This window comes from Tenrec ecaudatus, chromosome 6 (assembly GCF_050624435.1).
Source record: "Tenrec ecaudatus isolate mTenEca1 chromosome 6, mTenEca1.hap1, whole genome shotgun sequence".
NCBI lineage: Eukaryota > Metazoa > Chordata > Mammalia > Afrosoricida > Tenrecidae > Tenrec > Tenrec ecaudatus.
Genome location: NC_134535.1, coordinates 21,919,884 through 21,943,064, shown reverse-complemented (window position 1 = coordinate 21,943,064; position 23,181 = coordinate 21,919,884). Strand labels below are relative to the sequence as shown.

The 23,181-nt window shown below is 41.0% G+C and overlaps 1 protein-coding gene across 2 annotated transcripts in view; it reads left to right on the top strand.

Moving 5' to 3' along the window:
• Window positions 1-23,181, top strand: part of TXNRD1 (thioredoxin reductase 1) — a 115,626-nt gene that overhangs the window by 11,437 nt on the left and 81,008 nt on the right. The window contains exon 2 of one of the 2 annotated variants that reach the window (XM_075551062.1): window positions 21,491-21,551. The exons of the other annotated variant lie outside the window; for it this stretch is intronic. The gene's annotated coding sequence lies outside the window, so the exon portion shown is untranslated. The remainder of the gene's footprint in view (window positions 1-21,490; window positions 21,552-23,181) is intronic. 2 annotated transcript variants of the gene reach the window in all.

The following is a 23,181-nucleotide window of genomic DNA, read 5'->3' as shown; positions in this document are numbered from 1 at the left end:
CTCTTGGTTTCTTGTAATAGTGTTCTGTAGTTTTCCTCATATAAATATTTTGGTTTTTTAGTTAGGTATGTCCCTAGATATTTCAATTTGTGCTTGGCAATTCCAAAGGGTACTTACTACCTTTTTGATCCCCTCTTCTGTGGTCTTGGACAGAAGATATTTCTGATGAAATATTCACTTTCATGAAAGCTACTCTTAAAATATTTTAGGAAGTTTGTATAAAATTTCACAGGCATCTGTGTAAGTACATCATGAAATGCACCTTATGTGAAGAAGTCATTTGACAGAGGATATTTCTAGGAGTGGATTTACTAGGCCATATGATAATTCTAGGGGAACCCTGGTGGTGTACTAATTACACATTGGGCTGCTAACCACAAGAAAATCAATTAGAAGCTACCAGCCGCTCCATGGGAGAAAGATAAGACTTTGTATTCATGTAAAGAGTTACAATCTCAGATACCTACAGAGGGAGGTCTCCTTGACTACCTGTCAGGGTGTTTATTACGATAATTTTATTTTTCACTTTTGAGGAACTGCCAAACTTTTCCTCAGCAGCTGTACCATTTTACATTCTCCCCAGGAGGACACAAGGGTGTGAATTCTCAAAATCCTCATCAATACCCTCCTCCCCCCATTTTTTGGGTTAATAACCATCCTAGTGGAATTTGCAGTCCCCAACCAATGTTGAGTTTATTTTCCAGTATTTGTTAGCTATTGCATGATTTCTTTGGAGAAATACCTATTTGTGTCTTTTATCCAGTTTCAAATTGAATTGTCTTTTTGTTGTTAAGTTGCAGGAATTCTGTACACATTTGGATACTAAGCATTTATCAGATATAGAATTACCAGGTACTTTCTCCCAATCTGTAGTTTTCCTCTTCACCTTTTTGATAGAGCTTTTTTTGTACAATGGAGCCCTGGTGGAACTGTGCCTAAGTGGTTGGCTGCTAAGTCAGTGGTTCAAACCCACCAACTGCTCCACAAGGGAAAGATAATACAGTCTGCTTCCATAAGATTTACACCTTGGAATTTGGATGCGGTGGGTTCACTCATTCTTGTCCACAAAGCAAAATAGAGCCCCTTTATCACTTCATGTCCACAAGTTCTATGTGTCCTTGGGATGTGACCTTGAACTGGAAGAGGCCTTGTAAAACAAGTGAGCCTCTAAGGTCAGTAGCCAATATAGCACCAAAGGTCCATAAATACTTTTTTCCTGTAGAGATTTGGAAAGAGGGTTAGAGTCAAGAGGGCAGAGTTCTAGTTCCTTTTGTACCATCGCCATGGTGTGTGATCTTGGACAAGTTACATAGCTTCCTGGGGCCAAAATTTCTTCATTTTTTCCCCAATCTTTTTATTGGGGCTCATACAGCTCTTATCACAATCCATACATACATCAGTTGAGCAAAGCACCCTTATACATTCGTTGCACTCGTCATTCTCAAAATTCGCTTTCCACTTGGGTTCCTGGAATCAGCTCGCTTTCCTCTTTTTTCCCTTCCCCATCCCTCCCCGCTCCCCCTTTCCCCCTGCTCTCTTAATAGTTTATAAATAAATATTTTATCTTATCTTACACTGCCCGGCGTCTCCCCTCACCCACCTTCCCATTGCCCATCTCCAAGATCGGTTCTCCCTTTCTACACCCCCTACCCTCCCGGTGTCGCCACTCCCACCGCTGGTGTTGAGGGGTTCATCCGTCCTAGATTCCCTGTGTTTCCAGATCCCTACTGCACTGCTGTACATCCTCTGGTCTAACCAGGTCCGCAAGGTAGAATTGGGGTCATGATAATTGGGAGGGGAGGAAGTGTTCAAGAACTAGAGGAAGAAAAAAAAAAAGAGGACCTGATGCGGAGGGCTTAAGTGGAGAGCAAATGCTTTGAGAGTGATTGGGGCAAAGAATGTACGGAAGTGCTTTATACAATTGATGTAGGTATATGTGTGGATGGTGATAAGAGTTGTATAAGCCCCTAATAAAATGTAAAAGAAGAAAAGAAAAAAAAAAGAACTAGAGGAAGGTTTTGAGTTTCATTGTTGCTACACTGAACCCTGAGTGACTCAACTCCTCCCCACCACCCCTCTGCAAGGGATGTCCAGCTGTCAACAGATGGACATTAGGTCCCCATCACACACTCCCCCTCATTCACGGTGATGTGATTACCCCGCCCCCACCCGCCTTTGTTGTTAGAGACCTGGTCTCCTCTGCCCTTCACAATCACCCATGTTGGTGTGCTGCTTCCGTGTGGGCTTTGTTGCTTCTGGGCTAGTAGATAAAGCTAGTAGATGAACATTAAGCCCTTTCCAGCTCTAACATTCTGAAAATGTGTCTTCTAGGGAAAAAAATTAAGCATCCACATGTACAGGAAATATTATATATAATTCAAATAAAAATGCCTAGCATTTCATGGAATTTCATAACATACAGAGTAACTTCACATGCACTATTTAAGATGGCATAGTGGTTACATGTTGGGCTGCTAACCACAAAGCAAGCAGTTCCAAACCACCAGCTGATCCAAGAGAGAAAGATGAGGCTTTTTACTCCCATAAAGAGTTAGACTCTCGGAAATCCATAGGGGCAGTTCTACCCAGTCTATTGGTTTGCTATGAGTCTGAATCATCTCAATGGCAGTGAGTTGTTGTTTGTTTGGTTGTTTGTTTTTTTGTGTGAGGGGGTGGCTTCTACAATGCAGGGCTGAATAACTACTAAAAAAATTAACTTCATTTTATGTGAGGAAGTCAACAATTCTTGAAATGTCCAAGAAGAGCTTGCTTTAAAATGATAAGTTAACCAAGACCCCAGAGAATGTCTTGATTGTATTTGAACCCAGTTGTCTTCTGGCATTAGTTCCTTAAAAGGAATGATCCTAAACTCACGATCTTTTCTTTATAAGATCTTTTCTTTATAAGATAATTATTACATTATTTTAAGTAGTCTTGTCTTTTGGAGTGTTGTGTTAGTTTTATGTTTTCTGAGTGAACATACAGTGAAATTGACGTGGGGTGTCAGTCTTAGGAATTTTGACATAGGTATTCACAGTCAGGACAGAGAAACTCCATCCCGCTGTTCATCTTCCCATCCCAACCTCTGGCAACCGCTGATCTGTCCTCCTGCACTCGTTTTGTCTTCCGAGAAATGGCATATAAATGGAGCCATGAAATATAAATCTTTTAAAAACTGCCTTCTTTAACTCAATATAATGCCATTGAAATTCATCTAAGCTGTGTGTGTATCTACAATTTCCTCCTTGTTATTGCTGTTTTTAACTGAGTTATTTGTATTTTTATTATTTAATCGTGAGACTTCTTATATGTTCTGGATACAAGTCCCTTATCAGATATGTGAAGGACAAATATGCCCTCCCATTGCATGGGTTGTCTTTTCATTTCTTTGATCGTGTTCTCAAGTGCAAAAAGTTTGACGTTTTGATGCAGTTCTGTTTGTCTTTGCTTTTTGCTGTGCTTTGATATCATAGCGAAAGTTTACACTGTTTCTTAATCAAAGTCACAAAATTTACTTCTGCAAGTTTCTTTTTAAGAGTTTTGTATTTTCGTTCTTATATATAGGTCTATGATTTATGTTGAGTTAGTTTTTTTTACTGTTCTGTGTTTTCTGTGAGACGGGTCCAACTGGATTACTTTTGCGTGTGGATATCCAGTTGTCTTCGCACCGTTAGTTTGAAAGACTATTCTGTCTGCATTGATTTACCTAGGTTTTGATACGGGTTGTGTTGGATCCATAGATTCAATTTGAGGAAGTATCAACTTGACAGAGTTTATTCTGGAATAAATTACATTCGTTGTGGCATATAATCTTTTTTGGATTTTTTTTTGGTTTGCTAATACTTGGGGATGGGAATGTTTTTGTGTCTAGATATCTTTCCCTAACTGACCTAGTTAGGTTCCTAAGACTAGGTCATTACGTGGAAATTGGCCTTATATGAAAATGGAGGAAGACCACATCAGATCACAAAATGGAAGGTGGATACTTCATTACATAACTGCCAAATGCATTATGATTGCAACAGAGACCTGTGGTGAAGCCAAGTTGATATAGAACCCTGACCATCAGCCAGCATTATTCTCATCTCACACCTTGTGTTCTTCACTGCCAGACATACGCTGCTAATGCAAAAACACTCAAATATCTTATTTTACTCTTGTAAATGTGAAATATCAGATAATATTATAGTCAATGAGTGAGGGAGCATGCATTTGCAAATGAAATTGGTATGCAGTTTTCTTATATTATCTATGCCTTGGGCATTAGGGTAAACAATACAGCGTTTACAGAATGAGTCGGTGAGTTTATGTTCCACTCTTTGGAAGACTTTATGAAATATTAGTGTTAATTCTTCTTTACATCATTTGTAAACTTCACCAGTGAAGCTGAGTCTCACCCTTTAGACTGAATAATCCAATCCGCCAAGACTGTCACCCTACCCTGAACAAACGTCACGCATAGCATCTGCTTCCAGGAACAACACACTTTAATTGTCCGCCTAATTCCTCTGCCCATCAGCCAGTCCTCTGAGCAGGAGCTATTTCCCTTCCACTGTGCATTCTCGGGCACATATAGCCACTGGATTCTGGACAAGGCATATATTAGAATACAATTAAGGAGCGAGGCCAGTGGGAAATTCCATCTAAGCAAGAACTATCAACACAATCCAGGTATAAATTCTTGCTTTCTCATAAGACTCTCTGAAGAAAACACACGCAAAAGAGATATGACCAGGATGTTGTAGTCCTTTAGTATCAGCTGGCTTCTAACATAACTAGTACTCCAAATTTACAAGTTATTTTAAGAACTGAAAAAGCCCTTTAAGGCTAAAAAAAAAAATTCTTAATACCTCAAAACCCTTCCTAGTGCTTTGTTTCAATTTTTAAAAAAAGGTGCTAAAAACCTAAGATGTATTTAGTAATTATAGCTTCAGAGATTCACTACTGTGTGTTATTAAGGAATCTTTTATTTTTATATTTTTTATTAAGGAATCTTTTTTCTTCCTTGTGTTGTTTCTGTTTTATTCTTTCAATATGTCTCATACCTTGCAGACTTTAAAAAACATGTCTAATTATCTTGTCTTTTTAACTTTATGGGTCATGTCATGTGCCCGTTTAAGCTTCCCCACTCTTAGGCATTTTATGGACTAACTTCTTGTTTGATCAAGTCCTATGTGGTGGAGCTCTATAATGATACTCTGTGTCTCTTATAGGTGGCATGAAATACTGTTAAATTACTAGATTTTAAATGAATATTTTGAGAGCACTGGTGTGATTTCAAAGCTATCTGCAGTTGACCCAAATAATATGATTTATTTAAAGCTATGGGCTCCACAGAAATCTACGATTTTTCTCCCTAACCTCTAACAATCCAGATGCTTTTAACTTCAGACAATAGAGTAAAAAGCATGCATGTGACCAGACTGCAAACCAGAAGTAATGACAGCAGGCCACGTGGAATGCTGTAAAAGTTTTTATTATCACCCTCGAAGTGATTATGTTGCTTATTAATGGCAAAAATTCAAGTTCCAACCAGTGACTGTTTAAGCCTGTGTTTGAATTTAGCCTGGCCATTTTTTTCTTTTGTTAAGGGCTTCTATTTGCTTTTCCTCTTATTTGTTAAGGACTTCTATGTGCTTTTGCTCTTATCTCCCTGATTTCACATTCATGAGTTAGAGTTCTCATCCTCTGAGTGGAGTCGAACTCTTGGCCCTGTCTTCTGAAAAGTCTCATCAGTCAACTCATAATGATCTTCCGATGGTTTTGTTGTTCGTTCCGTGACCATGGGCTAGAAAACGTGGATCAAGAGAAGAAGGAATGTTGATGAATCTATTTCTTAGCAAGAATCAAGTTGAATCTCTCTCTTTTTTAACTACATTTTACTTAAGTAGTCTGGACTTAGAACTCAGCAATAAAAACAGAACAACAAAAAAATTGTTATTGAGAGGCCTAGACTGCAGGACTGCTTTCTCCGAATTAGTTGTGGGGGCTTTGGAAGAGAAGACCATGTGTTTAACTTTTATTTATCTATTTATGTATTATCTATCTATCTATAAGTATTTTTATTGGGGGCTCATACAACTCTTATCACAATCCACACATCCATCCATTATGTCAAACACATTTGTACATTTGGTGCCATCATCATTCTCAAAACATTTGCTTTCTACTTGAGCCCTTGATATCAGCTGCTCGTTTTCCCCCTCCCTCCCCACTCTCCCCCTACCACATGAACCCTTCATAATTCATAAATTGTTATTATTTTGTCATATGTTACACTCTCCAATGTCTCCCCCTGCCCTCTTCTCTGCTGTCCATCCCCTAGGGAGGAGGCTATACATAGAGTCTTGTAATCAGTTTCCCCTTTCAATCCCATGTTCCCTCCACCCTCCAGGCATCGCCACTCTCACCACTGGTCCTGAAGGGATCATCTGTCCTGGGTTCCCTGTGTTTCCAGTTCCTATCTGTACCAATGTACATCCTCTGGTCTAGCCAGATTTGTAAGGTAGAATTGGGATCATGATAGTGGGGGGGAGGAAGTATTTAAGAACTAGAGGAAAGTTAAATGTTTCTTCATTGCTACCCTGCACCCTGACTGGCTCATCTCCTCCCCACAACCCTTCAGCAAGGGGGTGTCCGGGAGGCTTTGAGTCTCCACTCTGCACTCACCCATTACCGATGGGCTTTGAGTCTCTACTGTGCACTCACACAGTTACAATGTGTTTTTTGTTCCTTGATACCTGGTCCTTTCTGCACCTGGTAGTCACACAGGCTGGTGCGTTTCTTCCATGTGGGCTTTGTTCCTTCTGAACTAGATGGCCGCTTGTTTATCTTTGAGTCTCCAAGACACCAGATGCTATATCTTTTGATAGCCGGGAACCATCAGCTTTCTTCATCACATTTGCTTATGCACATGTTTGTCTTCATTGATCGTATCAGGAACCAGGGTGTTTTCAATTGTCTCATACGCATGGGAAAGTTGGGCATTGAATAAGGAAGACTGAAGAAGAGTCAGTGCGTTTGAATGATGGTGTTAGTTAAGAAGATTGAAAGTACCAGGACTGCCAAAAGAACCAACAAATCCATCTTTGTAGAAGTACAGCCAAAATGCTTCTTAGTAGCAAGGTTGGTTAGATTTTGTCTCCCACACCTTGGACATGTCGGGAGAGACCAGTCCCTGGAGAAGGACAACGTGGAGGGGCAGCAGAAAACAGGAAGGCCCTGGACAAGATGGATTGACATAGTGGCTGCAACAATGGGCTCGAACATACAAATACTTTTGAGGATGGTGCAGGACAGTGCAGTCTTTCGTGGATAGGATCGCTATGGGTTGGAGCTGACTCAATGCACCCAACAACAACAAAACACACATGCAGAAGCACACACACCTTCCTAGTCCTGAACCTTTGAAGAAGTTGCAGCCATTGTAACTTCCACTCCCAGTTATTTCAACATGTATCTCCTATGAACAAGGACTTTCTTCTATATGTAAACAAAAGAGATTCAATGTTGCTCTATTGATATCATTCAATACTGAAAGATAATATTGAAATGTCCTGTTATCCTTCAGATCTTTACAAAATCTAAGAGGATTAAAGATATGCTATCATTGATTTTTATATGTTGATTGAATAGTTATTCCAGAGAAGTCTACTTCCCTCCCTTTTTGAAGTATTTTTGACCCGAAACATGTTTGAAGGGTTCAGGCAATTGTCTTATAAAATGGCGCACAGTCTAGATCTAATTTTTTCCTCATGTTTGGATTAAAATTAAGAAATTTATGGCCAGAGTGCTCCATGTGTGAAGTTACTTACCAATGCATTATGTCACTCCTAAATAATATCACACATGGTTTCAGATTGTCCTATTATTGGCGATCTCCTATAGGTTTGATCCCCTGGTTAAAGTGCTTGCTACCAGATCTGTCCATTGTAAACGAGACAACTTGCTTCCTTTCACGTGCCATTTTACTGTACGTTGGTGATCCTTGCTTAAAGCGATGAATTAAAATTAAAGCTTTAATGGTCGTTTAATTTAGTCATGTGGACTTGTGTATTTTTGTCCCTTGTTGATGGTGATAGTAATATATAACTGGTGCTGTGCGCTCATCACTGGTCTGCGTGTTTCATGTGCCAATTTATTTGGTCCTAGTAGTAGCACCACAGGGTCCATGCTGTTCTTGTTCCTGTTTGAAAGATGAGGAAATGGAAGTCCAGAGAATTTCAATTCTGTGCCTAAAACGGCAAAGCTATTAAGTAACAGAATTAGGCTTTGAACTCTACTGAGGCTGAACTCTAACTCCAATTCTGTTCTGAATGGCTTTGTTTTATAAAATTTTTCTTATCACAAAGATAAACATATTCTACATTTTCTCCTGACATGTTTGAAGTTTTATTTTAAAGCTTTTGAGTTATCGATCTAGCACAGATTGTGTGTGTGTGTGTGTGTGTGTATAATGTGCAGTGGGAATCTCAGTCCTCCCTGCTCATAGGATAACCTGTTTGTGTGTGTGTGTGTGTGTGTGTGTGTGTGTTTCCTCACTGACCTGCAAAGCCTCTCCATCATACATCAACTTCCTTTTTGTGGGTGCCTTTTTGAAGCTCTGCTTTTTTCTTTTCCTTAGGTCTACTGTTTGGATATTCCTGTATCAGCGCCATATGCAATTAAAATAGCTTTGTAATGTTTTAATCCTAGTATAGCAAATGCTACTAATTAAACTTTTCCTTAGAAAGGACTTAACTAATTTTGGCCAATTTAAGTTTTTTAATAAATTGTAAATGGGTTTCTTAAGTTCCATGAAAATTTCTGTTATGATTGTGATAGAATTTACATCAAATTTGCACCTCATTTATTTGTACATCCTATGCCCTGAGTTCCTAAGTGGTATAAATGTGGTTTAACACACTCAGCTGGTAACCAAAAGACTAGAGCTTCGAGTCTACTGAGAGTTATTTGGAAGAAAGGCCTGGAGATCTATTTAAAAAAGCAAACAGCCATTAAAAACCCGATGGAGCCCGCTTCTACTTTGACACATGAGGATAACCCTGGTGGTGACTCAATGGCAAGTGTAAAATACAAACAAAAATCAAACTATGATGATGCTATCTTTCCATTTCTATGTCTTTTGATAGTCTTTTATCTTTCTTCAGAGAGCTTCCACCATTTTGGTTAGCTTATGTCTATGTGGTTTTTGTTCTTTGTTGTCCCATTTCTAGATGTTACCGGTGAGTTAGCTTTTCCTTTGTGGCTGGTGGGTCTTTGTTTCAGTGAGGAGGAGGAGGATGCTAAGTCTGAATCCTGGCTAATGGAAAGAGGAAGGCATCCTCGTGGCCAGCGATTCTGCTTTTCAGGCGTATATAGTACCACCCCTTCAAAGCAGGTGGCTAATGCCTACATCTGGATGGCTCACCAGTGGCTCACTGGGTAACTGGCATTCTGAGGAAGTCAGGTGAGCTGCCACACTGCACCTCTTATCAGTTGAGATTGCACTTTGGCCATGACTCATTCTCCCGGTTTGCTGTGAAGCACCGCCTGGGGAGCATTCCAGACATTGGTGGACTTGTCCTAGTTCATACACGTTTTCTGCTTTCCAGGCCCGGCCCGTGCTGTCTGGATTCTCGATGTGCTCTGATGTCTCTGCCTCTGACAGCTGCAGGGAGTGGGTGACCACGGCCTCCCTGGGAGACAGCTCGGAGCCGTAACAGCTCTGTAAGTGGTAGACAGACGCTGGTTTGAATTCCCTCAAAGGATCGTAATCCACGGCCTGGCTCACACCATGGCCTTCCAGGTGGTGGTAGCAGTGGGCGGGCGGCAATAATTTCTGCAGGTGTGCGCACATAGTGCCAACTTAAGTGCCTCTTCCTTGTACGGGCGTGTTTCTGGAATCCAGATGCTCAAGAAGCTCATCAGTTCCGGGTATCTTGCTTTATCTGCCCCAGCACTCAAAGATTTGAAGGAATTGCTCTGTTGACTGAAGTGAAAGAGTTTTAGTGACACTTAAGAGCAAAGATGACAGGATGATATACTTTATAATATTGATAGCTTTTCTAAAAAATTGTGTTATGTTTGGAAATAGAGGGAAAGAATAACCTCGTGGCAAGATAGTAGGACCCTTTTGCATGTCTCTAAATAGGATTCCTACATGCCGAGTGTCACAGAGCGGTAAAACTGTGTTACCTGGGAGTCCGTCCTCTAGTTTGCTTACTATTGTTGTTTTCCAGTCAGTATATTTCCGTGTTGTTTTAAATCTCAAACGAATCCCTGCTGCTTTGCATCTCAAATGGTAGGCAGCCATTAGAAACAGCACAGACAAGAAGGCTACTAAAATTTAGCTGTTCCCCTAAGGTGGAACATCGGTTGCTTCTAATTTTTCCTTGGAACGTCATTCTAACAATGATGTTGCAGGGAAATTGGTGGCGAAGATGAAGTAAAAAGAAGAAACATGCGGTGGTCTGGAGAGCCAGGGTAGAATCCACATGGAGCTTCCTGTTGGAAGGACAAAGGCAGCTGAGACAAGGTGTTACTCTGTCCGTGGATCTGCAAAGATGAAGGTTGTGTTTTTAAGGGTCAGAGATCGGAGATAGATTAATACGCGAGGTCAATGCCTCTTTGTTCTATTGGACTTTACAGGAAGTTAACGTGATGAATCCTGAAACTATACAACTCTTAGTGAAAAAGGACTGGGGATTTCTCTTTTAACTAAAATGGTACTAGTTATAATAAAAGCTATTAAAAGCTTTTTTCCTTTTTTTAAAACAAGAAATCTAGAAGGTAAGATATCCTTTTTGTGAATATAATGTTTTCATTATTTGGGATTTCTCAGAAGTGAGATTACTTGGTTAAATGGTTGACATCATTTCAGTGGTTCTTGAGTCACATGGTCACATTGTTTTTAAAAAAAGTAGCGTTAGTTTAGACTGTATATGTTCTTAGGGAGTTCTGGGTGGTGTAATCAGGTAATGTGCTCACAGGCTGGTTGAAAGGTTGGGGGTTCAAGTGGACCCAGGGTGCTGTGGAAGAAAGACTGGTCTCTGCTTCTGGACAGGCAGCCATTAGAAACCCATTTGGTCAGTTCTCTGACACACACTGAGTGTTTCCTGGCACTGCTACTTATCATTTTTAATAGGTAAGAATGACACGTCATTTCTGATTATGAAATTAAAATAAATAAACCTCTCTTAGATTGCCATTCTCTCTTTAATGAATGGGTTGTCCCTAGTTTTCATTATTTGTGATCTTGCTAGTTTCTCTGCAGTCTGCTTGAATTCTTCCGGTGCATTGTGTGTTTTTTGCTCCCAGGATGGGCTTTTGCCTTTACAACCCACTGCTGTTGAGTCCGTTCCGCTTCATAGTGACCCGATAGGAAAGAGTAACACTGCCCATAGGCTGTGCACCTTTCAGGAAGCAGCTGCCGTATCATTCTCCTTTGGGGCGGCCGGTAGGTCTGAACCACTGACCTTTGAGTCAGCAGCTGAGCGTTTTCATTACAGTACGACCAGGGGCCTTCTTTTGCCATGAAAACCAACAAACAATGACTTATAATTGTTTTGCAGCACAATTGCTCACTCTTTTCCTTTGCGTTTACTTTTTAAATGATTAATTGGGATTTAACACATATATCATTCTATAGTTCAATCATGCCAAGTAGAATTGTACACTTGCCACCACAATCAGTTTCCAAGCATTCTTTTTCTACATGGATACTTTGACATTGTCTCCCCTTTACCCACCAAGCCCACTGTATTTACTGCTATGTCTGAGAAATTACTGCTTCGCTAGAGAGCTGGAAAAGGCTCATGTAACATACTTTGCTATATAGTATAAACAAATGAAAACACGTTTTCTTCCAAACTGTTGATGTTAGGTGTCATTGAGTTGGTTCCAACCCATCGTGACCCCCATATACAACACAACGAAGCACTGCCCCGCCCTGCGCCCTCCTCACACTTGTTCCTTATGCCTGAGTCCCTGGTTGTCACCACTGTGTCAGGCCATCTCCTTGTAGGCCTTCCTCTCTTTTGCTGGCCCTCCACTCTACCTAGCATGGTGTCTTTCTCTAGGGACTGGTCTCTCCTGACGACATGTCTGAAGCATGTGAGACAAAGTCTGGCCATCCATGCCTCTCATAATTGCCATGCCATTTAAAAAACACATTCTCTCTCCGTTGCTTTGTGATGCCTTTTTGCTGTTGTTGTTAGGTGCCTTCAAGTCCATTTTGAATCATAGCAACCGTATAGAACAGAGCGGAGCTGCCTCAGTGGTTGTCCAGGCTGTCTCTTTACCGGAGTGGGTCGCCAAGTCTTTCTTCGTGGAACTGCTGCTACCTATCAGCCTTTGGGTTAGCAGCTGCGCACCTAACCACTGTACCACCTGCGCCCCTTATGCCCATTAACCATGTACTAAATAGTTCATTATCTGTGTATTTCGGGCTATCCAAACCCTTCTATTGATCTGTATGCGTATTTTATTCATAAATGTATGGAGCATTTTTTAGAATTATTTTTGAGTTTTGCAAGTGGACAGTAGATTCTTCCTTGATTTGGATGTTAGGAATTGATCTTGGGCCAAAAAGTTCTTGTCTGAGCTTTTTAAAGAAGAAATTCCTAATGACAATTTTTCCCCCGACATCATTTTATTAGGAGCTAATCCAGATATCCTATCATTCCATTGTTTAATCACATCAAACAGTATTGTACAATTGATACCACAATCAGTTTCAAAACCTATTCTTTCTTCTCGAACTCCTTGATATCAGCTCCTCCCCTCTACCTCCCCAACTGTTACCCACCCCCTCCCCAGTAACCCTTACTCTGGCTGTTTTCTCTAGGGGTTCATCAATCCTGGGTTTCATATACTGAAAAACAGAGAAACACATACCAAAGATTCACGAAGGTTACTCGTAATGACAAGATACAATAGGCAAAGCAAAAAACACCAAGTGACAGGGTCTTAACCATTCAAGTCAGGTTTTTCGGTTTTTCATTTTGATCTGCGATAGTCATCTCTCCAGTACTTTCTGTTTGTTAAACAGTAGTTTATTCCCTCTAATGGCAATTTTACAGCAGATGTTCTGACCACCAGGTTCTGAGTCATTCTTGGAAGATTGCCTTAATAATTTTCTTTGAAGTTTGCTTCAAGTTTATTTCAAAATTGGGCTGGGGTGGTTTGTATGCAGAAAATAAATGATAAACCTGCAAGCAAAAATCCATCTGTCCTCTTTGCTAGCATCAAAACTTAGAAAAGAGCCTGATTTTAATCAGTGAGATAGTCTTGTGTTACTGATTTCTCCAGCTATTTGTTTTATTTTTATTTCTGGCGAAATCTCTCCCCAGTAACATGGTCACTCCCCACCATCACAAAAGATCTCCCCTTCCTGTGTTGGCTCTCAAAGCTGTGCTCTAGGTACTGGCACACCTCTGAGCTTAGTAGTTGGGTGGGGCTCCTGGCACCGATGTTCTGTAAGGAGTTGTCACCTTCTTTTAGAGTCAGTCATCCCACAAAGTCAAAAGAGTCAGGAAGGTATAATGGAATCTAGAGACTTCTGTGGCAGCCCTGACTCTACTACCAATTAATTACCTGTGTCAATCTCTATTTCTGCACCCCATGAATAGGTTGGCCCACTGACCTTCAGCATCTCTCCTATGCTGACATCCTGTGATTCCCTTTCCAAGAGCGATTACTCCTAGAAATACTTATTTCCATGATACCTTCTAAATAAGCAAAAGGAGGAGAGAAACAAAATAAACATTTTAAGGGGAATAAATTTCTTTGCAGTATCGTTAGTGAGACTATAGTTATGTGTCATAGTGCCTTAGTCCAGTAGTTCTTAACGAGGAGTGTGCATTAGAATCACCCCTGCACCTATATGCATTATGCATACACAGACATATGCACACGCAAATCCCTTGCCTTATGATGCTGACTGATCAAGTATAGGTGATATCTGGGGAACAGACATGATTTTTTATGCAAATAAGAATTGAAAAACCTTCCTTAGACTCTAACCTCTAGAGGGCAAGCACTCTATAGTCTGGCTTGACATACGAGGGGGTACCCCCAAACTGGAATTATGCTGGGTAGAGCAGAGTTTTCATAGTACGCATTCTTCCCACTAGGCGAGCATTGAACAACTCACTCTGAGTTAGTGCACCCGGTGGCATCGCTGGGGAAGGTTCTCTTTGGTCACAGTGAATTTTTTTATCAAAGCAGTTTCACTCAAGCCTCGTTTTTTATAATGGCCGATATAAGAGAACAGCATGCGGCTGTGAAATTTTGTTTCCTGCTCTGGAAAAATGCCACAGAAACTGTTGTGATGGTGAACACAACTTACAAGGACAGCGCTTTGGGAAAAACTCAAGTGTGCCAATGATTTTCTTGTTTCAAAAGAAGTGAAATGTCAACTGATGATAAACTTCATTCTGGACGTCCATCAACTTACCAAATGGATGAAGATGTCGACTTGTAGGGCTTTTGAAGTTCATTCCACCAGGTCAGACTGTTAAACAAGCTTTCTACTTAGAGCTTCTGAAAAGATAGCATAACTTTGTGACAAAAAAAAAAAAAGGCCTGATTTGTGGCAGACGGGACTGGTTTTGCAACCACGAAAATGCACCTGCTCATGCAGCCATCTCAGTGCTCCAGTTTTTGACAAAGAAACAACAGCATGCCTCTCTTGCTCCATGCACTTTACTCACCCGACCTCGCTCTGTGCGACGTTTTTTGTTTCCATGAATGCAGAGGGACATGAAAGGACAGTGATTTGATGACGTGGAAGAGGTGAAGGCAAAAACGAGAGACGTGCTGCCAACCATCCAAACAGATGAGTTTGAAAAATGTTTCCAAGAATGGACTCGCAGATGTGACAAACATATTAAGTGTAATGGAGAGGACTTTGAAGGTGATAAGGTTGTTTTGTAAAGAGTTTTTGAGGATACCCTCCAGTATGACGATGTAAAATAGAGCTCAGGGGTAGAAAAGAGATGACATGATATTGTTTCTCGTCATATAGTCTTTTAAGGCTTTTAGCAATGAACCTCATATTTGAAAAATACTAGAATGTTAACCTACTGAGTGGAGGGATAGAAAAAGTTTTATTTCACTTAACTCTATGTGGGAAGATGACAAGTTGAACTAGAGTAGGGTATCAACAACTGAAGGAGTAAGAAATAAAGGCTTAGAGACAAACGAGTATAGGGTGCTGGTGAGTAATTCAAGAGAGTATAACAAAACAAAAGCAAACTGAATGTGGACTCTCTTGGGTGGTTTTAGAGCATGGAATAAGGGTAGTATTAAGCTTGGTTTGTTCTTGGCTGTGAAAGAAATAGCTATTTTAAACAATTTACAAGCTGGAGGTAGCAATCTCTTGGTTGTGGCTGGTGATGATTGATGATGCACAGGATGACAGTACTGCCATGTGAGGATAACATACCACTAAGCTGGATTATGTTTGTTATGATGTCAGATTGGACATGGAATAGGGAATCTGAAGAAAGTACACACACACACACACACACACACACACACACACACACACACTTAATCTTGCTGTCTCTGTGGCCCAAAGATCATGTGAATACTTATCCAGGAATTTAAAAAAAGGGCATATGCTTTAGTTTAAATGGATCTACTGCCGTGTCTCTGAGCAGGATTATGTGAGAAGGAACTTAACATCCGAGTTTGGCCTCCCTGTATTTAACCATGAGTAGGCCTAGGAGCAAAATGTGGTCCTCACTGTTCCAAGCCTATTAGTCACTGTTCCTACTTCCAAGGAGAGTTGAGAGCATTACTTAACACTTGTCAGGATGCCCTGAGTACTCATGTGTGTGACGGTCTGAGTCAGAATCTTGAGGGGTTGCCAGAAGTCTCTAACCACACGGCCCAGCTAAACGCACAGTCCTGGCAAAGAGTCCTTCCTAGAGTCCTCATCTGGGCCCCGGGGGCTCAAATTGTAAGCTTTTTCGAGTGAGCCTAATATTAGAAAATGCATCATGATGTTTTCCTTTCTGATAATTACCATCTTTGCCTCCATGACTTCTAGCTAGCTAGCCTCACGCTAGTCAGACTGGGACAGAGAACCTAGCCACAGTGTGAGTGGCCCCTCAGCAGCCACAGACGGGACAGACCCCTGAGACTGGCTGCAGACTTGCACAGGTAGTCACCCTGTGGTCATCTGCAGTAAGTCCACGTGCAAACGTTCCACTGAGGTAAGACGAACCTGGACCAGGGGCGGTGGTGGGAAAGAATGCTTGGATTGTAGGGATTTGAATGATTTCTGATCTTGGAGACAAGTGATTGGATTTCACCCAAGGAAGGGGTGTGTGTAGGTATAACTTGCTTCACAGTAGTTGTAGAGTGTTGATTTCAGAGCAAGATCTCGCTTGAGTAATCTTTTTTGAGTCTTTATAACCTACTATACTACATTTTTTCCAGGTTGTCAAGGTCGGAAAAGATTAGGGTGGAGAGTTACCAAACCAGCTGGTTTGAAGCACATTGCAGGGAATATTGTAGAAAGGACCCTGGTGAGGTGACTTACCAGAGAAGAGGTCAGTCAGTGACAGCTGTAGGGAGGATTGGCTTAAAACTCCACCCCCCCCCCAGTCCTGGAATTAGTTACATAATGAAGGTGAGAACTGAGAGGCTAGTCTGATATATTGATTTATAGGAAGCATGAGGACACTCACTGAAGGTTAGCTTTCAGTGACAACACAGATCAGATCTAGGCTGGACCCAGTGGACTCTTAAATAAACAGGACTCACCTGTCCACGTTCACCTGTCAGATGATTTATTGTTTGTTTTATTTATTTATTTTTTTTGAAATTTGACTCTCCTTTGACTTACTGTCCAGATCTCAGGGAGACTGAGTTTTTCTTTGTATTCTGGAAGTGTGTGTGTGTGTGTGTGTGTGTGTGTGTGTGTGTGTGTGCTTTCCAAATCAGGACAAGAGAAGGGAGGGCACGTGGTATAAACACTTAGGGTAAGAAGCGCCTTGCATCATTTTCACTCCCATGAACTCCGTCCGCAGCATGGCCGGCCACCTTGTGCTTTCCCGCTGCTCAGTGTGTTGGGGCTGCTCTATTGTGTTGTACATCGATTGTATCAAGAGTAGAGAAGCCAGAGGTGGGAGATGCAGTTCCTGTCCCCATGGAGAAGGAGGAACGTAGGCTAAAAACCCCAAAAGATCGAAGAGATTCTAGGGTCAACTTGAAGTAACCGGGACAGTGAGTGAACATTGGAGAAGTTGGATATGGCTGTGTAGTCCTTAGCTTAGTTTAGTTATCCAGCTCTGGTGATTGTACCTGCTTTGGGGGGACACACCCTCTTTTATTTTATCTTTAAAATGAAGGGGTTGGATGTTTCATTACCGAGAGTGCTTTCAACTCTGAAATTACATGGTTGCCTAATCTTTTCTGCGACCAAATGATGGTTTGAAGCCTGGGATCGGAAGTCAGAATGTGGAATCTGGCTGGCGACTTAGTCACCATGTGACTTTGGTGAGGTCACTTACCTGTTGGGCCGTAGTTTCCTCAACTGTGGGCATTTAATAGTATCTACCTCATACGTTTGTTGTGATGGTTAAACAAGTTAATATTCGTAAAGCCCACAGAGCATGTTTGGCCCATAGTAAATAATGGATTTTAGAATCTTGGATGATGATACTTCCTCCATTAATACCAACTCACTGCCATCAAGTTGATGCAGTTCATAGCCCTGTAGGACAGGGTAGAACTGCCCCTGTAGGTTTCTAAGATTGTAACTCCTTATGGGAGTAGAAAGCCTTGTCTTTCTCCTGTGGAGCATCTGGTGGTTTTGAACTGCTGACTTTTGGAATTGCAGGTTAATTCATAACCACTGTGAATAACAACTAACCCCACAAGGGCTCCTCTGTTAGATGTTCAATTGACAGTCTACAAATATCTGACTAGATTCCAGGGACCTTCAGTGCTACCAGGGGTTGCCGTTTCTAGTTCAGCCTCCCTTCAAAGCTCTGAACAGGAAGGGTATGGCGGAAGCAACTCCTGGAGCTAAAGACCGAAGTTCAAATTCTATAAATCTCTAGCTGGTCAGCAATAACATGACAACGCCACCGTGTCTGTTCTACTTGTTTAAACACAGCTTCCTTACTGGGAGCTAATGATTTCAAGCCTATGCAGAAAATTTGCAGTGTACTGTCTCATTAATATAATAGCTACCAGGTGAGAATCTTCTATGTGCCAGAACTCTTTTATATTTTTAAATGTTCTTAAAGAATTAGAAAATTCCCATTTCAGTCCCAGTTCTGCAAAAAAAAGAATTTGGATAGTGACCGGACTTGCTACTCCTAGTGACAGGCAGTTACCTTCTTGAGCACACTGCTGTTCCAGCAGTAATTCTTCTTCCTATGACTTCTACTATCTCCCTTATTCTCCAGACCCTATCTCCCCTGGAAAGGTAAAGCCATGCACCCCTCCCACATTTTCAAATAACTAAAATTCGTGTTAGTTATTTTATCTAAATGGATAGTTACTCTCACAACGTCAGTGTTGTTATCTAAATGATCCTGTGCGCTCCAGTTTTCAAAATGGACAGCCTCTGGATTTTCCTTGGCAAATACCAAGTCCTTAGTTTACCTATTTCTGAATCTATAAACTGTTCTCAGATTTGTGCCATTTAGTATGGAAATGAATTGCCGATGGCTTTTCTGTGTGGTTCCTTCCTAGTACAAGTCGTGACTGCCTCCTGCCAGCGTGCAGCAGACACTGACCATGCGTGCTTGTTTCTGTATTTTGGTTTCTTTAGATTTGTTTGAAGTAACTTTTCCCCAAATATTTACCCTTCCATTTTGATTTTATCATCTCATTTAACAATTGTGATATAAATTAACCAGAATGAAGAAACTCATTGTTGTATTAGCACTGGCTCTATTTTAATTTTTATTAATAAATCATTTATTGGGGCTCTTACAGCTCATTACAATCCATACATCAATTGTATCAAGCACATTTGTACATATATTGCCATCATCATTTTAAGAACATTTTCTTTCTGCTTGAGAGCACTGTCTCTTTATTAATGTGTATTTCCCTCTGAGTGAGCAATGCAATTTGTAATAATTCAAGTTGGGAGATGCCTTCAAGGAAATTAATTTGTAGATAAGTTGGTTTCCTACTTGTTGCATAACACAATATCATATGTGCTTTGAATAAATCCTGTCGTGAAAAGCGAGGCTTAAGGTGCAATGAAATCCCACTCTCACCTCTTTGAGAAATGTGGAATGTTTTTTCTTTCTTTTTTTTTTTAGCTTTAGGTGTTACAGTTTATTGTCAGCAGTTATACTCATGATCTAGGCTACCTTACCAGTATGATATTTGGTAATCACTAATAAACTTTATTATTATTTTTTCTTTCTTGGGATTTGTTTCTTAGAACATTTCAATGGAAAGTCAGATGGTGTCTTATTAAGGCCTATCTGTTGGGTCGTTTTCAGAGCCATGGCCATTTCTCAGTAGTGTTTGTTTTACAGGAACAGTGAGCCACCTTCCACTTTTATCAGCTAGAGTCCTCTGAGGGCTGGCACCTCTGATGGTCATTACAGAGCTCTCCTTTTGTCCTGTGGGACACTCCTTCAGTTTAGTGAGAGTTAAAAAGAAACCGACCATAGAGAGGCTTATCTTAAAATGAGCTCACGTGTATTCACCAGCGCTCTGGTGGATGTTTGCTCCATTCCACAGACGAGAGGTCTTCAAAGAGTTCATGAGAAGCGAGATGAACAGATGCCGCAATCCCCAGGAGCTTCCTGAAGCCTCTCATGCTAGCAAATTGTGCTGGGTGCTTTGAGTGGCTGTTTTCAGAGTCTTCTCTCTAAACCTGGAAAAGTTCTTTGTAGCAAACAACTTTTTTTTTTTTATTTTGGTAGCAAAATTTCAAATGGTTTCCTTCTACAACTAAGTAACTAAGGGAATTTTAAGAATGTGATGTTCCGTGTATATGAACTTATTATTTTTAGAGGCTGAATAGTAGACTCTGAGTTGGCTTGTGTCCAGGTGGTTTCCCAGTGCGAACTTTCGGGGTTCTTAATGCCCCTCTGCACTTCCTCATCAGTTTCCGGAAGGATTCTTATCTTCACAAATACGTACTGCCAGGGGGACTGGGGATTTGGTGGCCGGGCAGAGGAGCCCAAGAGAAAGATCAGTGAGCACAGGTTTTAGGAAAAAATCAGTTTTCATTCTTAGTAAAATGTTATCATTGGTCCTGTTGAAGTTGTAGAAATATTTAAATGTCCTTCTATAAAACAAGAAGCCTACTATTTTAGTACTTGAATTGAGAATGGGTACAGATAAATTCTCTCAGCCCTTTTGAAATAGACTTTATTTTTAGAACCCTGGTGGCCCTGTCAACCAGGCATTGGGCTGCTAACTGTACAGTCATCCAGTTCAAATCCACCAGCCGATCCACAGGAGAAAGATGAGGCTGGCTACTGCCAAAAAGATTTATATGCACAGAAACCCTATAGAGTGTCCCTGTGAATCAGAATCAAGTCAATGGCAATAGAGTTTGGGGTTTTATTTTTTAGAGAAGCCTTAGGCTTGCAGAAACGTGCCCAAAGTAGAATCCCCAATGCTCCTTTGTTCCCTGCACACATTCTCTATTATGAACATTTTGCATGCCCTCAGTGCATTGGTTACCATTTTTGACTCCATCTCATTACAGTATTACTGACTCAAGTCCCTAGTTTATAGCAGGGTTTACTTTTTGACCATTGTATAATGCTTTGTATCTATCAGAGTGTCGTACAGAACAGTGTCGCCACCCTAATGCTGTTTGACAATCAGTCTCTTGATTGATCACTTCTGTGAACTTCAGGCTCTCTGACCTTTTTAATTCTGTTGTATAAGTTGGAGAATGTGGGTTTAAACTTTCCTGAAATATTAATGACAGGCTATTTGTGTCTTTTACATAGATGGACATTTAGTAGGAAGTTTATTTTGCCATTTAAGTGTTATTTGATGGTATAACTTTGCGAAGAGTAACTTTTATCCTTAAAAACATTTTAAAACGAATATAGTTTTTATAATTTGGAGCATATTCTTATAATAGGTTGAAGGTTACTTGGCCGACAAATAAATAGTACTCTGACTACTGCAGACTGTGTTTTTTTCCCCAGCGTTAGCTCACAATGCTTGGAAAACATCAAGTATTCCAGTGCCCTTTAAACATGGTTAATATGAAACCCATTTTGTCATGGGGTAGACTGAGTCACCAAGCATAAAATATACTTTATGAAGCTGTAAAAGTGAGTCATGGACAGTAAATTCAATTCAATTGAATAGAATCAAGAAGCTTCAAATACCCTTTTAAACATGATTATTGTCAGCAAGGAAAATCTTGTGGGTTACATGAAAGGAACTGGAAAGTTCTCAAGGGAGAAGGTAGATTGAGGAGGAAAGCAACCAGGCTGGGTAAGAGCCTCTCTCTGACATTCACCCCCTTATTTTTTTTCATAACTTCCTGTAGGTGAAGAAGTTATTTAAATCCATGTGTGTGCCTTATTTTCTGCTCGAGCTTGATCAAGCAGGTAAGCTCCTGTTTCATGCATAAATGATATCTACTGACTACACTTTATTTAATCTCTTCTGCCTGGGTTTATTTATTTCTTCCTTGAGGTTTGATTGTTTAGTGAGCTCTTTTTAGCTAATTCCTCCCCCCCCTCTCATTTAGACAGGGCATTCCCCCAAGACTAATCATGTTGACCTTTATCCTTTACCTCATTTATAGACTTGGTAGAAGTTGGTATTTTCCTTGTTGTTGAGACCAGTCTTTCTAGTTACCTGGAGTCTAGTGATGAGTCCAGCATTTGATGGTTTCATGCTAACATTCATTTTACAAATGTGGCCCTTCCCCGGCAAGTAAGACCAACTAGTGTTTGAATGGAAAAGAAATGGAGCAGCATCCAGGGATTTGGGCTGGGCCTCACAAAGAGCAGTGAGGAACGTGCTGTATGGACGGAGTCGCCAGGGGATAAGTGGTTACATGGGGCTGGAAATTCTAGTGAAAGGAAGCTTGGCAGAATTAAAGGCAAAGCTGCTTTCCAGACCCACGGGCCCGTGTTTTCTCTTTGTCAATCAGGAACTCCCAGAGGTTCATCAGTCTGAAAACTCTGATCAAGAACCTGATCAAGTCCTCAATACCATCTACTAGGAAACATGAGGCGGGTCAGGACCCAGAGGTGACCTTCATGGCTAGGGATAAAACCACAAAGCAGGGCTTCTTCCAGAGAGAGGCAGATGGATGGCAATTAGAAGAGATGGGTACCAAGGAAGTAAAGTGCATTTCCGGGGTCAGGAAGGAGGCAATAGTTGTGGACAAGAAGGTATTACTTGATTCTTGTTGAGACAGAGTCTCTAACACGGCGGGAGCCAGAAGATGACTCCCATTTATTAAGTGCCTGGTGTTTGGTAGGGATATTGTTGGCTTATTAATGCTCTGCAAGGGAGGTAGTGTGCGCCTTTTACAGAGGAGGAGATTGAGGGAGGCCCAGAGACATTAAATAACTTGCTTAAGCTCATTCCAAGGACCCCTGGTACTATAGTGGGGTGAGCTGGGCTGTTCACCAAAGGGTTCGTGGTTGAAACCTACAAGGCACTCTTCAGGGGAAGGATGGACAGGCCGCTTTTGTAAAGATGTATCCACTTGCAAACCTCTAGAACAGTTCCACTCTGTCGTATCGGGTTGCTGTGAGTTGAATGGACTCCGTGACAGTGAGACTGAAGAGTGGATGATACATAGTTGGACAACACCCCACCATTGCTGCCAAGTCACCTTCAACTCATGGCAGAGCGACATGGAGTTTCCAAGGCTGAGCATCTTTACAGGAACAGACAGCCTTATCTTTCTCCTGCAGCCCTATGCTTACCCAATAGCACGTGTTCTTTCCAAAGTGCCATGTCTGGTTGAGCACGTCCTCGCTGCCTCTCCAAGTAAGGCTCTGGCCTCCTGAATACTCCATAGCAAATGAAAGGGAATTCTAAAACTTTACATTTTATTTGAGCCCAAAGTCGTCTTTAAAAAGTAAGTATTCCTGGGAAAGTTTTGTTTTCAGCTTAGTATGAATTATGAGGGAAAATCCACTGATTAAACAAACAGTGTAAAAAAACCCTGGAAAATGATAAAAATAAACAATATATTTTCAGACAGTGGGAGAAAAA